The sequence below is a fragment of the Rousettus aegyptiacus genome, unplaced genomic scaffold (genome assembly GCF_014176215.1).
Source record: "Rousettus aegyptiacus isolate mRouAeg1 unplaced genomic scaffold, mRouAeg1.p scaffold_m13_p_9, whole genome shotgun sequence".
NCBI classification, from domain to species: domain Eukaryota; kingdom Metazoa; phylum Chordata; class Mammalia; order Chiroptera; family Pteropodidae; genus Rousettus; species Rousettus aegyptiacus.
In genome coordinates, this window is record NW_023416312.1 from 4,530,900 (window position 1) to 4,543,040 (window position 12,141).

At 39.0% G+C, this 12,141-nt stretch overlaps 1 pseudogene; it reads right to left on the reverse strand.

The window, feature by feature from the left end:
• Positions 1–11,703: 11,703 nt before the first annotated feature.
• LOC118607930 lies at positions 11,704–11,822 on the reverse strand (annotated as a pseudogene).
• Positions 11,823–12,141: the final 319 nt, after the last annotated feature.

Consider the following 12,141-nt stretch of genomic DNA (forward strand, 5'->3'; position numbering starts at 1 on the left):
GGTGACATTAAAACACAAGACTATGCGTTGGGCGAAGCAATACGAAGGGGTGATGCAGGAATGCAAGGGAAGTAAAGCCTGGGAGTGGGCGGTGATCAGCAGCAGGGTCATCGGTGACCCCAAAGGTAGAGGGAAGGAGTGCTTCGAACTATGAGGGGACTAAGTTAGCAGGAAAGTGACCAAGGCAAACTCCCAGAAGGAGCAATCTTTCTCTTTTATTTGCGGAGAAGAGTCAAATGAAGCCTGAACTTCTACTGACAAGTGAGACAGGACCTAAGTTGTTGTAATTTAGGGACTAGGAGTAAATTGATCTCATCTTGTCTGCAAAGGCTGTTGGCGTATTATTTTCCAATTGTCGCTATCAAAAATTACCACAAACTAGTGATTTAAAACAACACAAATTTATTATGTTACAGTGCTGAAGGTCAAAAGTTCAAAATAGGTTTGCAGGACTGCGTTCCTTCTGGATGCTCTCGGGGAGGATCTGTGTTCTCTCCTTTTCCGGCTTCTAGAGGCCCCTGCTTTCCTTCGCTCATCGCTTCTTCTTTTATTTTCAGAGCCAGCAGTGTGACATCTTACGGTCTCTGTCTTTGTTTCTCTGCGTCTGTTATCACATCTCTCTCTCTGACTGACTCCTTTTGTGTCCCTTTTACAAGGACCCTTGTGAATGCATTGGACGCATTCAGATAATCCAGGATAATCTCCCCATCTCAATATCCTGAATTTAATAACAACTGCGAAATCTCTTTTGCAATGTAAGGTAACATATTCACAAGTTTTTGGTATTAGGTCACGGACATCTTTGGGGAGGGGCATTATTCAGCAAACCACCACTGGGAGGCCTGAACACAAAAGTTTTATTTGCCTTTGAACATTTGCTTCATGTTCACTGCTGAGTCCAATCTATTTTGTTTAATGCTGTTGAACACGTGCATTCAGTGCACGCATTCAATGCATGTTCAATGACGAATTCAATCGGTTTTGCTGAGTTAATAATGTCTGCACCTACTCCTCACTCTCTTAACACAAGAATTAGTCTCTGTCAGGGTTTGGAGCTGGACCATGAGGTCTGTGTCACACAGGCCCAGAGATTACAGAGATTCTTTGGTAGGTACAGCTGTGCTTATACATGGACAGGACTTTCTCCTGGGATGATTTGACAAGGGCAGAACCATGAGTGGCATCTCTACCATGAGGTCCATCCAACACTGACTCTTTGACTAGGTCTTTTGGGGACTCACTAAAACCAAAAAGGAAAGGGAGAGGTGACTCTTTTGTGGCCACTAAAGAGCGTCTCTGTATATTCAGCTGATAATTTATAGCCACTAAGGAAGCAAGAGGACTTAGAGAAAAACTCGCCATCAGTCCCACTCCAGCCTCACTCTCAATCTCTCTATACCCTAATTTGTCATGTATCATACCTCTTTTCAATCTTTTCAAAGTCAGAATTAGGTTCAGGGCTCCAGACATAGTCTGTAGTCCATGCAAATGAATCCCAGAACTACTGTTTAGTAAGATGCTCAGATAAGGTGGCATATGCTTTCTTTCTCCATTAAATAAAAACTCTTTTTATGGACAGCAACTCATGATTAGTGTCAGTCAAGGGAGGAATGGTGTCAGAGGGTGCTGTCATTTGATATCAATAATTTTTCCTTTGCATTCTTCAAATTACCGTCAAAGGTTATTGAGATTGAAGTTAGCTAGTCATTATTTTGCCCTGTAAAACGTATCTGACTGAAAAATGTCCTGTTTTCTGTCCTTACATTGCTGTCCCGATATGAAAGAAATAATTCAACCACTCAGCAAGGAATGCATGGTGTCTTCTGCCCCTTAGACCTTGAGTTCACGCTTTTGAGTCTTCCTTTTCATTAATCTCCACGGTCTTCTCTTCCTCTCCCTCTATCCTGTTCAGGTTTTTCATCCACTATATAGCTTAAGCTCTTCATTCTAGTGTTTCTTATCTGAGTAGTCATCATTTGGATAGTTTGGTAAGAGCTGAAGCTAGAAAACTAGGCTTATTATATTTTTAAGATACTTGTAGTACCTTAAAAAATCATCTGAAATTTTTGAGTTACTTGCCATCTAATTTCTAAAACCCACCAGCTATTTTCTCAGAATTTTGGTTTGAGCCACATGCCAATTGTGAAAATTCATTATCTTGAATATAATGCAGAAAAGGGATATTGACTGAAGGTCAAAATCATGAACATTTCCTAGTCACTTTTCACAATCTGAGATGTGGAACCATGAACTTGATAAATTCTGGGTATCATTGACATGCTTCAGAAAACCAAGTGACTGCTTTGTGGATATTTCTTCAGTCTTCAATCTTCCTTGCTAGCTGACTGTGACAGTTTTTTACAGGGCAAGAATTTCCTTTCTTAATATGTTTTCTTCAGTCCCCAAGAATATAAATGAGTTGATGATTAGGGTTATAAAGCATACAGGATACCATATCACTCTAATATGTTTCTGAGATTTGAACTATTTATTTTGCCAGTTCAATGTTTTCTCAATGCGAGTAAGAACTCCACAAGATTGGAAACCCTATGACATTCTTCACTTGAGTATTGATGTAAAGAAGACAGAATAGAATCCAACCCTGCAACCAACTTGTCTTAAGTAAAAATAATAATGAAGAAATAAAAGCATACTTTCTTTTACTTCAACAAAAAGCAATAATGTGCTGTTAAGGGAAATAAGCAAAATTATTTCAGAACTTGACTAAGGTATGTAATAGGTATTTAAAAAACATTAGGCAGAGGATTTTAGGAGACCATTTGAGTTGATTGAACTTTTATTTAGGATATAATATGTATGAGAAATATAGATAATCTTTTCTCCATTGAGAGCCATTGGCTTAAGGAAAATGTTTTTGTTGACAATTTGATGAAAATGAAATGTTATTAATTTCTTTTAAAAAATAGATAATAAGTATATCATTCAATGGGTTTTTCAATTTTTTAAACATTTTATTATGAAAATTTCAAACATACACATAGCCAAAACAGTATAATGATTCCCATATTTTTACCACCCAGCATCAATAATAATCACCATTTTGCCAATCTTTCAACTTCTTTCAAAAATAAGAAATACTGAGTCATAGCTTATAGGTGTACTATTCAATTTCTTGCCTAGTCATTTCTCTTCCTTATAGACCTTAAGACAGCTCATCTGAATTTCAATATTTTCTTAACTCTTACTTCCCTGAGAAGATAGGCCATTCATTTTGACATCTGTCATCTCCCCTTCGCTCCACTTCAAATGTCTTGTCTCTCTTAGAATTCTGTTCTGTTTCTTCCATCCTCTCATTTTATTTTTTTCTTGTTGCAGAGAAATAGAATTTCTCCTGTGAAATTAAATCTCCACCTGAGTATTTGGTCACATTTGTCTACGTCAGAATCTTGTCCTATTAATTTTCCCTCCTCCATTTTCTATCTTTAGATTTCTTCTTGGCTCCATTATTTCTGCTAGTAAACATGCACAGATCTTCCCCACACTCAAAGGGCAAAGCTACTGGGAACATCTTCTGAATTAATCTTTCCCTTCAAACTAGCTCTGATTTAAATCTTCTCTTTCATGGTTATTTTTTTTTTCCTACACAGACTTGAAACCTGGGAAAATCCTTGATTTCTTCGTATTTTTCCTCCAGCCAGGCTCCAGGAATCCATATTCCTTCATTGACTTTGCATCTACCTTGGACTAGGAGGCTCTATATTCCAAAGATGGCACAATGTCTCCCATCCCACATGCTCTTCTTCTAATGTGACCTACGCTCTCCTCTGATTGTGTAGCAGGGTCTGTGTCCCTTCCCCTTGAAATGGGTTACTTTTGTGATTGCCCAGAAGTGACACTGTGACTTTTGAGATAGGTCATAAACATGCCAAGCACTTCCCTCTTGCTCTTTTAGACCCCAGCCACAGCACTGTGAGGAAGTTCAAACTTGTGTACATGGAGAGACCACGTGTAAGTGTGTCAGCCATCAGACATGTTAATGAGGAAGGCTTCAAGATGAATGTAGCCTCCAGTAATTGAGTCACCTGCAGACTTTGAAATTTCTCAGTCAAGGTCCAGACATTTCAGAGCAGAGACAAGTCATCCCCATAATGCCTTGTTCAAATTTCTGACCTACGGAATCCGTGAACATAATAATTGTTGTTTTCTGGCAAGTTTTGGGGTAGTTTGTCACCTAGCAACAGCCCCAGAACACCCTGTCTTCCCTTCCTCACTATGTTAGCACTAGTTTACACACGCATCTTCTTGGCCTAATTTCTGGACTAGGCTTTTGCCCTTAAGGATCTCTTCAATGGAGTCAATGCTTCCTCTATGTCTCACCTGAACAGAGTGCTCTCCTGTTTTTGAAATACTTTTCTTTCACATTTTTTATTTGCTCCCCAACAGTGGGAGATAGGCAGGGCATATTATAAGAATTATTTTACAGATAAGGAACTGGTATTTAAGTAAAGAGAAGTTTAAATGACTCTCAAAGTAGCTTAGAGAGCTGGAACTAGCGCTATAAGAAGGGATTTACTCTAGAATGTGGTTTCTCAAACTCATTTTCCCACAGAATCCTTTCTGGAAACACCTATTAGCATTTGAAGGACACTGGTTTCCCAAGGAACAATTCCACTTCAATTTCCTTTTTTTTTTTTTTTTTTTTTTTTTTTATAGATCGGGCTTGGGAGATTCCATGTCCAAGAGATAATTAAATAAAAGATACAAAAGGGACAGGGACCGCAGTGCAGAGCTATTCTGCCAGGTCATTATAGCTTTCTGTATGTAGTGAGAATTTTTGTATGTTTGTACCTTTGTGATATTTCTATCAGCCTGGCTCCTGCTGTTGCAGATGAGAGAGGAAAAGATGAATTTGGAGGTGTCAATGCCCTGTAGCCAAAGACCACTCGGATAAAAAATTGGGTTTATTACTCATTATAGGGAAACATGGGGCGCCCTCGGAAAGGGGTGTTAGAGAAAACATATAGACTTGGGCTTCAGTTGGTTAAGTTAGGAGAGAGTCTAAGAAAACAGGAGTTTAGTCTAGATTGGATACTGTTAGAAAGTGAGGATGATGTTATGATTGGGTTTCTTGTGCATGGCACCTTGGCCTTTTTTTTGTTTGTGCTTAAACAAAATTATGAAGTGGCCTTGTTTTCTTTTATTATGATATTAGAGTAACCTTGTTTGAGACTGGTGTTCTATGAGTTTGTTTGTGTCCAACAGCACAACAAAAATGGCTGAGTCGTGTGTCATATGGGATTATAAAAATATTGAGTTCCAGTTATGAACATCAGATTAGTTTTGAATATCACGGGTTACTTTTTTTCTTTCAGAGGTTTTTATTCTTAATCAACTCAGGTATTCAAGAGTAAAACAGATCTCATTGTCTGAGGCCAAGACTCATTCAAAGGAGCATGACTGTGTTTGGGGTGAGGACTTTACTACTGGGTCATAGGAGATAGTTAAAGCAAAGAAATGCCACAGCAGATGGCCAACAAACTGTGAGCAGCATCTGATTTTTATTGCATATAATCATCGAAAGAATAAAAGTGACTGTTTTTTTGTTTTGTTTTGTTTTACAAAGCAAATCAACCACTCTTCTAACCAGTGCCTTTTCAAATTCTGAACCTCTCAATCAATGCCTTATTAGAAGAAACAGATCCTCCCGATTTGGGCCAAGAAAACTCAACAGGCATACTTACAGAATTGCATCAGAATGGAGAGAGGACATTTGTGAACTCAAAACTGGCTGTTGAGGCAACACTAGCCCATTTCACACGACTGATTAGTGTTAGATTTAGAACTAGAATTCAGGCCTCTGATCCCCAATTCAGTGCTATTAAATCCCCTGTGTTTAGCACATGGCCTCGTATAAAATAGGCATTCAGGCAATGGTTATTGAATGGGTAAATGAATTCATCACAGATATTTGGTTTGGAAATGGATTGTCCAAAGGTGACAGGAAAATCAGTCACCATTTAACTGGCCTTTTTTTTTTTTTTTTTTAATGGTGACTTTGGTTAACAAAATCCAGTAAGTTTCAGGAGTATAATTCAACAGTATGGCATATATATAAATTGCATTGCGTGTTCACCACCCATAGTTAAATTTCTTTCTGTCACCGCATATTTGATCCCTTTTACCCCATCTACTTTCCCCTTCCCCTCCCCACCCCCTGCCCCCGGTAACCACTAGTCTACTGTCTATGTCCATGAGTCTCTGCTTATTCGTCCTGTCTGTTTGTTGCTTTAGGTTTATATCCTATATATAAGCGATATCATGTCGTTTTCAACTTTTTCTTTCTGGCTTATTTTGCTTAGCATGATTATCTCAAGGTCCATCCATGTTGTCGCAAATGGCTAACTGGCCTTTTTGTCTGGCTTCCCAATTTGCCCTGCCCCTGCCTGCCATTCTCAGCTTAGCCCTTCTATCTAGGTCTCTTAGTCTTCAAAAGGAAGCATAGGCTTGAGTAGTTCTTATTTCTTCTATAGCCTTGGATCTGTGTCTGAAGCCAAAAAAATTCATTGTATTGGTTCTCCAGCAATAGATCTCAGAAATAATCAGTAATCAGAGAAGACCTTTGAAGAGTCCTTTAAGTAGAGAGATGAATTTTCTGAATATAAAAATGTTACAACATTTGTTTTTCAACATCAATCAAATTGGCACTCAAGTACATAGGAGTTGACATTATTCATAATAGCATCTAGAGCCAATTGTTTTTGTCCCTTTGTGGCCCTTAACAGGTAGGTTTTCCATGAAATGATTAATCACATTTTAAATTGTTACTTCAGAACTTATGAGATCTGACCGTGATTTCTGTATTTAATATACCCCTAATGTTTTTGAAGGATAATAAGACTGTGGAAGGCAAGTGAATATTTTCTCCATACAGCAATGTAGCTCATAATTAATTGATCATCATCTCCTATTAGTGAAATATCTTCGATCCTGCTAATTGAAAACAAAATGATTTTCCTAAGCACAGAAAAAAAGCAATATTAAATGGTTTAGTCTTTGTTCGCTTAAGGGCCAAACATTAGTCAAGTGAGTTTATAGGAACAATTAATCAAAAAGTTTAAGCAACTGATTTTTTAATAGTTGAGAAAACCTTACTTAGCAGATTGGCTTTGGCTTTCCCAATAGCAAAGAAATAATTTTAGTGAAGTTGAGGGTAGGGGACCACAAGATAGAATGAACCATATCATGATCATCATGAGCGTGATGATGATCATTATCATTTTGCAAGCATGATGCTTTCACAGAATTATTACCACTTCACAGAAATCTTGTGAGGTGTGATTTTTGTTCTCATTTTACAGAGGAGAACATCAGGGCTACAAGATGTTAGGAAAACCATCCAATGTAAGTCTTATAAGCATAATTTAAATGCAAAGTTTTGGACTCTAAATCCTGTTGTAGGGCCGGCTCTTTTTGCTGTGTCATTTGGCTTCACAATTTGATTAGTGTCAAAAGAAAATATGAGTGATGCTAGAATATAAACAGGCAAATAGATAAATGCCCAGATTATTATAACTTGCCATCACAATTCTGGATTACACTTAAACTGGAAGGACAGTATAACTTGTAGAGTTGATAGATTAATAAATGTTCTTTTTTGTAATTTATGTATTTTAAATAATTTTTTATTTTTCAAATACATTTGGCATACAATATTATATTAGTTTTAGGTGTACAACATAGTGGTTAGACATTATATAACTTATGAAGTGATCACCCTGATAAATCTGGTACCCATCTGATGCCATAGGTAGTTATTACAATATTATTGACTATATTCGTTATACTATACTTTATATCCCCATAACTATTTTTTAATGACCAATTTTTACTTCTTGATCCCTTTACCTTTTCATTCACCTTGCCCCCCAAGCGTCCTCCTATCCGGCAACCATCAAAATATTCTTTGTATCTATGAGTTTGTTTCTATTTTGTTAATTTTGTTCTTTAGATTCCACATGTATGTGAAATTATATGGCATTTGTCTTTCTCTGTCTGACTTACTCCACTCAACCCAGTACCCTCTAGGTCCATCCATGTTGTTGCAGATGGCAAGAGTTCATTCTCTTTTATAGTTGAGTAATATTCCATCGTATATATGTACCATCTCTTCTTTATCCATTCATCCATTGATGGACACCCAGGTTGCCTCCATATCTTGGGTATTGTAAACAATGCTGCAATGAACATATGAATGCATATGTCCCTTCCAAGTAGTGTTTTGGGTTTCTTTGGATTGAAGCGAGATTACTGGGTCCTTCTTTGTCACTTGTTATAGCCTTTGTTTTAAAATCTATTTTGTCTGATAGAAGTATTGCTAGTCCAGCTTTGTATTTGTTTCCATGTTCATGAAACATCTTTTTTCTTCCCTTTACTTTCAGTCTTTGTGTGTCTTTCGATCTGAAGAGAGTCTCCTGTAGGCAGCATATGTAAGGATCTTGTTTTCTTACCATTCAGCCACCCTATCTTTTGATTGGAGCATTTGATACATTTCTATCCAAAGTAATTGTTTATAGGCATGTAGTTATTGCCACTTTATTATTTATATCTTTATCTTTTTTTTTCCCTCTTCTTCTTAAAGAAGCTCCTCTAACATTTTTTGTAATACTGGCTTAGTAGTAAACTCCTTTAGCTTATTCATGTATGGGAAGCTCTTTATCTGTCTTTCAATTTTAAATGATGGCCTTGCCGGGTAGAGTAATCTTGGTTGTAGATCCTTGCTTTTCATCACTTTGACTATTTCCTGCCAATCCCTTCTGGCCTGCAAAGTTTCCATTGAGAAATTGGCTGACAGTCGTATGGGAGCTCCCTTGTGGATAACTAATTGCTTTTCTCTTGCAGCTTAAGATTCTATCTTTGTCTTTAACATTTGGCATTTTAATGAGGATGTGTCTTGGTATGGACCTCTTTGGGTTCATCTTGTTTGGGACTCTCTGAATTTCCTGGGTTTGTATGTCTATTTTCTTCGCCAAGTTAGGGAAGTTTTCCATCATTATTTCTTGAAATAGGTTTTCAATTCCTTGTTCTCTCTCTTCTCCTTCTGGTACCCCTGTGATACGAATGTTGGTATGCTTGATGTTGTCCTAGAGGCCCCTTAAACTAGCCACATTTTTTTGGATTCTTTTTTCTTATTGCTGTTTTGGGTGTTTTCTGCTACCTTTGTCTTCTGAATCACTGATTTGATCCTTTGCTTCCTCTAATCAGCTGTTGATTCCTTCTAGTGTATTCTTCATTTCAGTTATTATATTCTTCATTTCTGACTGGTTCTTTTTTATGGTTTCTATGCCATTTTTTATACTTGCTATCTCTTTGTCAAAGTTGTCACTATGTTCCTTGAGCATCTTTATAACCAGTGTTTTCAACTCTGTATCTGGTAGATTGCTTGACTCCCTTTTGTTCTTTTTCCAGAGTTTTCTGCTGTTCTTTCGTTTAGGACATGTTTCTTTGTCTCATTTTGGCTGCCTCTCTGTCTTTGTTTCTATGTATTGGGTAGATCTCCTGTATCTCCCAGTCTTGGCAGGGTGGCCTTATGTAGTAGGCATTCTATGAGGCCCAGTGGCACAGTCTCTCTGGTTGCCTGAGACGAGCGCTCCAGGTGTGTTCCCTGTGTGGGTTGGGTGTGCCCTCCTGTTGTAGTTGAGCCTTTATAACTGTTGGCATGTCAGTTGGTGGAACTGACCCTCAGGCTGACTGGCTGTGAGGATTAGCCATGATCATAGTGTATGAGCTGCTGTGCAGGGGCTGACCCCACAGAATGGGATTTATACCAGCAGGCTATGGTGCCTGCCAAGACCACCCTTTGGGTGTGTTGCTTGTGGGGCTAATTGGGTGGTGCTCTGGTGTGGTCTGAAGCTGGCCACTGGGTATGTTGGCTCTGGGTCCTCTTGAGAGCGGCTCCCATACAGGCCAAGTTCAGCTGCTGCTTGTGACAGCCCGAGACCACCTTGTAGGAGCTACAAAATGATCTGCAGCTGGTTGCTGCCTGTGCTGGACCTGGAGGAATGTGGGAGACGCCACACTGCAAACCGAGGCCAGCTGTCACCAGTACTGGGGCTGCAGCAGCTCAGCAAAAGATCCAGGGCCCCCTGAACCTGCTGCTGCCTGCCAGCTGCCAGTAAGGCTCAGCCGCTGAAAGAGTATCAGGTGGTATGCAAGTTCGGTGGGGCGGGGTCCCGGAGAGTCAACAGAGTGGAGCGAACAGAGTTCACCAAGCCAATGCAGATATAGATTTGGCCATGTGGGGAGAGGGCTCAACAGAGGAAAGATGGCGCTTGCCTGCCAGCTGTGCGAGAGGAGAGCTCAACATGGGGACAATGGTGGCGCTTTCTCCAGCCCTCACCCTGAAGCCACATAACTCATTCTCTCCTTGTATGTCTCTGGCGCCTCCGGAGCTGCTACCCCTCCTCTGGAGCACAGGGTGAGTGCCTGGGAGTGGGCCCCTTAAGCATTATGATATTATAGAGACATGATGTGGTGTAGGGGATGCTACTTGGCCTTGCCTTTTTATAAACTTATAGTCTAGACATCAACCTAGAGGCAACAGAATAAAAATGCCGAAATAGGGGGTCAGCAAACTTTTTCTATAAAGAGCCAGATGGTAAATATTTTAGGCTTTGTGGGTTATATGGTCTTTTTTCAGCTTTTCAACTCTGCTGTAGTCATAGATAATACAGAAACCAAGTAGCATGGCTGTGTTCCAATAAAACTTTATTTATGGCCACTGAAATTCAAATTTCATATTTCATGAAATGTTATTCTTTTGATCTTTTTCCAACCATTATAAAATGTTAAAAAAAAAAAAAAACACCAAAATCTCAGAGGTTGCACAAAAACACACAGTATGCTGGATTTGGCCCGTGGGCCGCAGTTTGCAGACTTCTGGAGTAATTAGTAGAGAATGGCTGTAAGGGATGAAGAAGATGAGATATGGGTTTGATTGGGAGAGGGGAGAAGGACATTAGGATAAAAATATACCTGACTTCAGGTTTAGAGGGGACGGAGGAGAAAGCTTTTATTCAAACTGTGCCGGCACCTCTTCCCACAGCAGTACTGAGTGATGCCTCCTGCCTTGAGGAATTGTTCTGAACAGATTCGCTCAAAATGACTCACTGGCCTGAACAAAGGTGGGGTAGATTTTCTGCCTTTTATTCAAAGGGAGTAATTGGCCCACCTGCGTCTCTTAAATTAAGATTTCTAGAGGTCAGGCCCTTAAGCCTCTTAACATGATTTACTTTTTACACCTTTTATCAGCGTAGAATAGCTGCTTTTCTCATCCTTTCCTGTAAAACCCTGTTCCAAATGTACAAGATACTTTATCCACACGATGTTTCATGGCTATTTCCAGGCCTACGATCACAGAAATACAAAAAGCTGTAGAAAATTTAAATGGTTCCCTGTTAAGTGTTGTGGGCAGCATTTGACGAGACAGAAAATCTGCAGTTTCAGAGATGTGATTTGAATTTCTTGTCAGCCTTCTTCCCCCCTTTTTTTTTTTTTGACTGAGGAATAAATTATATATAGGAAAACTCATTCCTTTCGGTATATAGGTCTATGAAACCTGACAAATGCATGTAACCATTGTGATGTGTTACATCTAATAGTTATAGAACTATAATGACAAGCAAGATATAGAACATTTCCATTAACCCCAAAAGTTTCTTGGTACCCTCTTTTTTTTTTTTTTTATGCCTCCAGCACCTGGCCTTCTGAGGTGGTCTCCCATCCAAGTACTAACCAGGCCCAAGCCTGCTTAGCTTCCAAGATCAGACAGGATCAGGCTTGCTCAGGGTGGCATGGATATAGACTCTAGCTCTGTAGTTTTGCCTTTTCCAGAATGTTATATCAATGGAATCATATAGGGTGTAGCCTTTTGGGTCTGGCTTCTTTTGGCTGGCATAATGCATTTGATATTTATCCATGTCGTTGCATGTGTCATCTGTTTCATTTTATTGCTAAGTAGATTTCATTGTATGAGTATATCTGTTTGTTTATATATTCTCCGATGAAGGATATTTGGGTTGCTTCCAGTATTTGGTGATTATGAATAAGGCCAACATAAACATTCATGTAAGGTTTTTCTGTGAACATAAGTTTGTATTGCTCTTGGATAAATTTCTAGAAGTG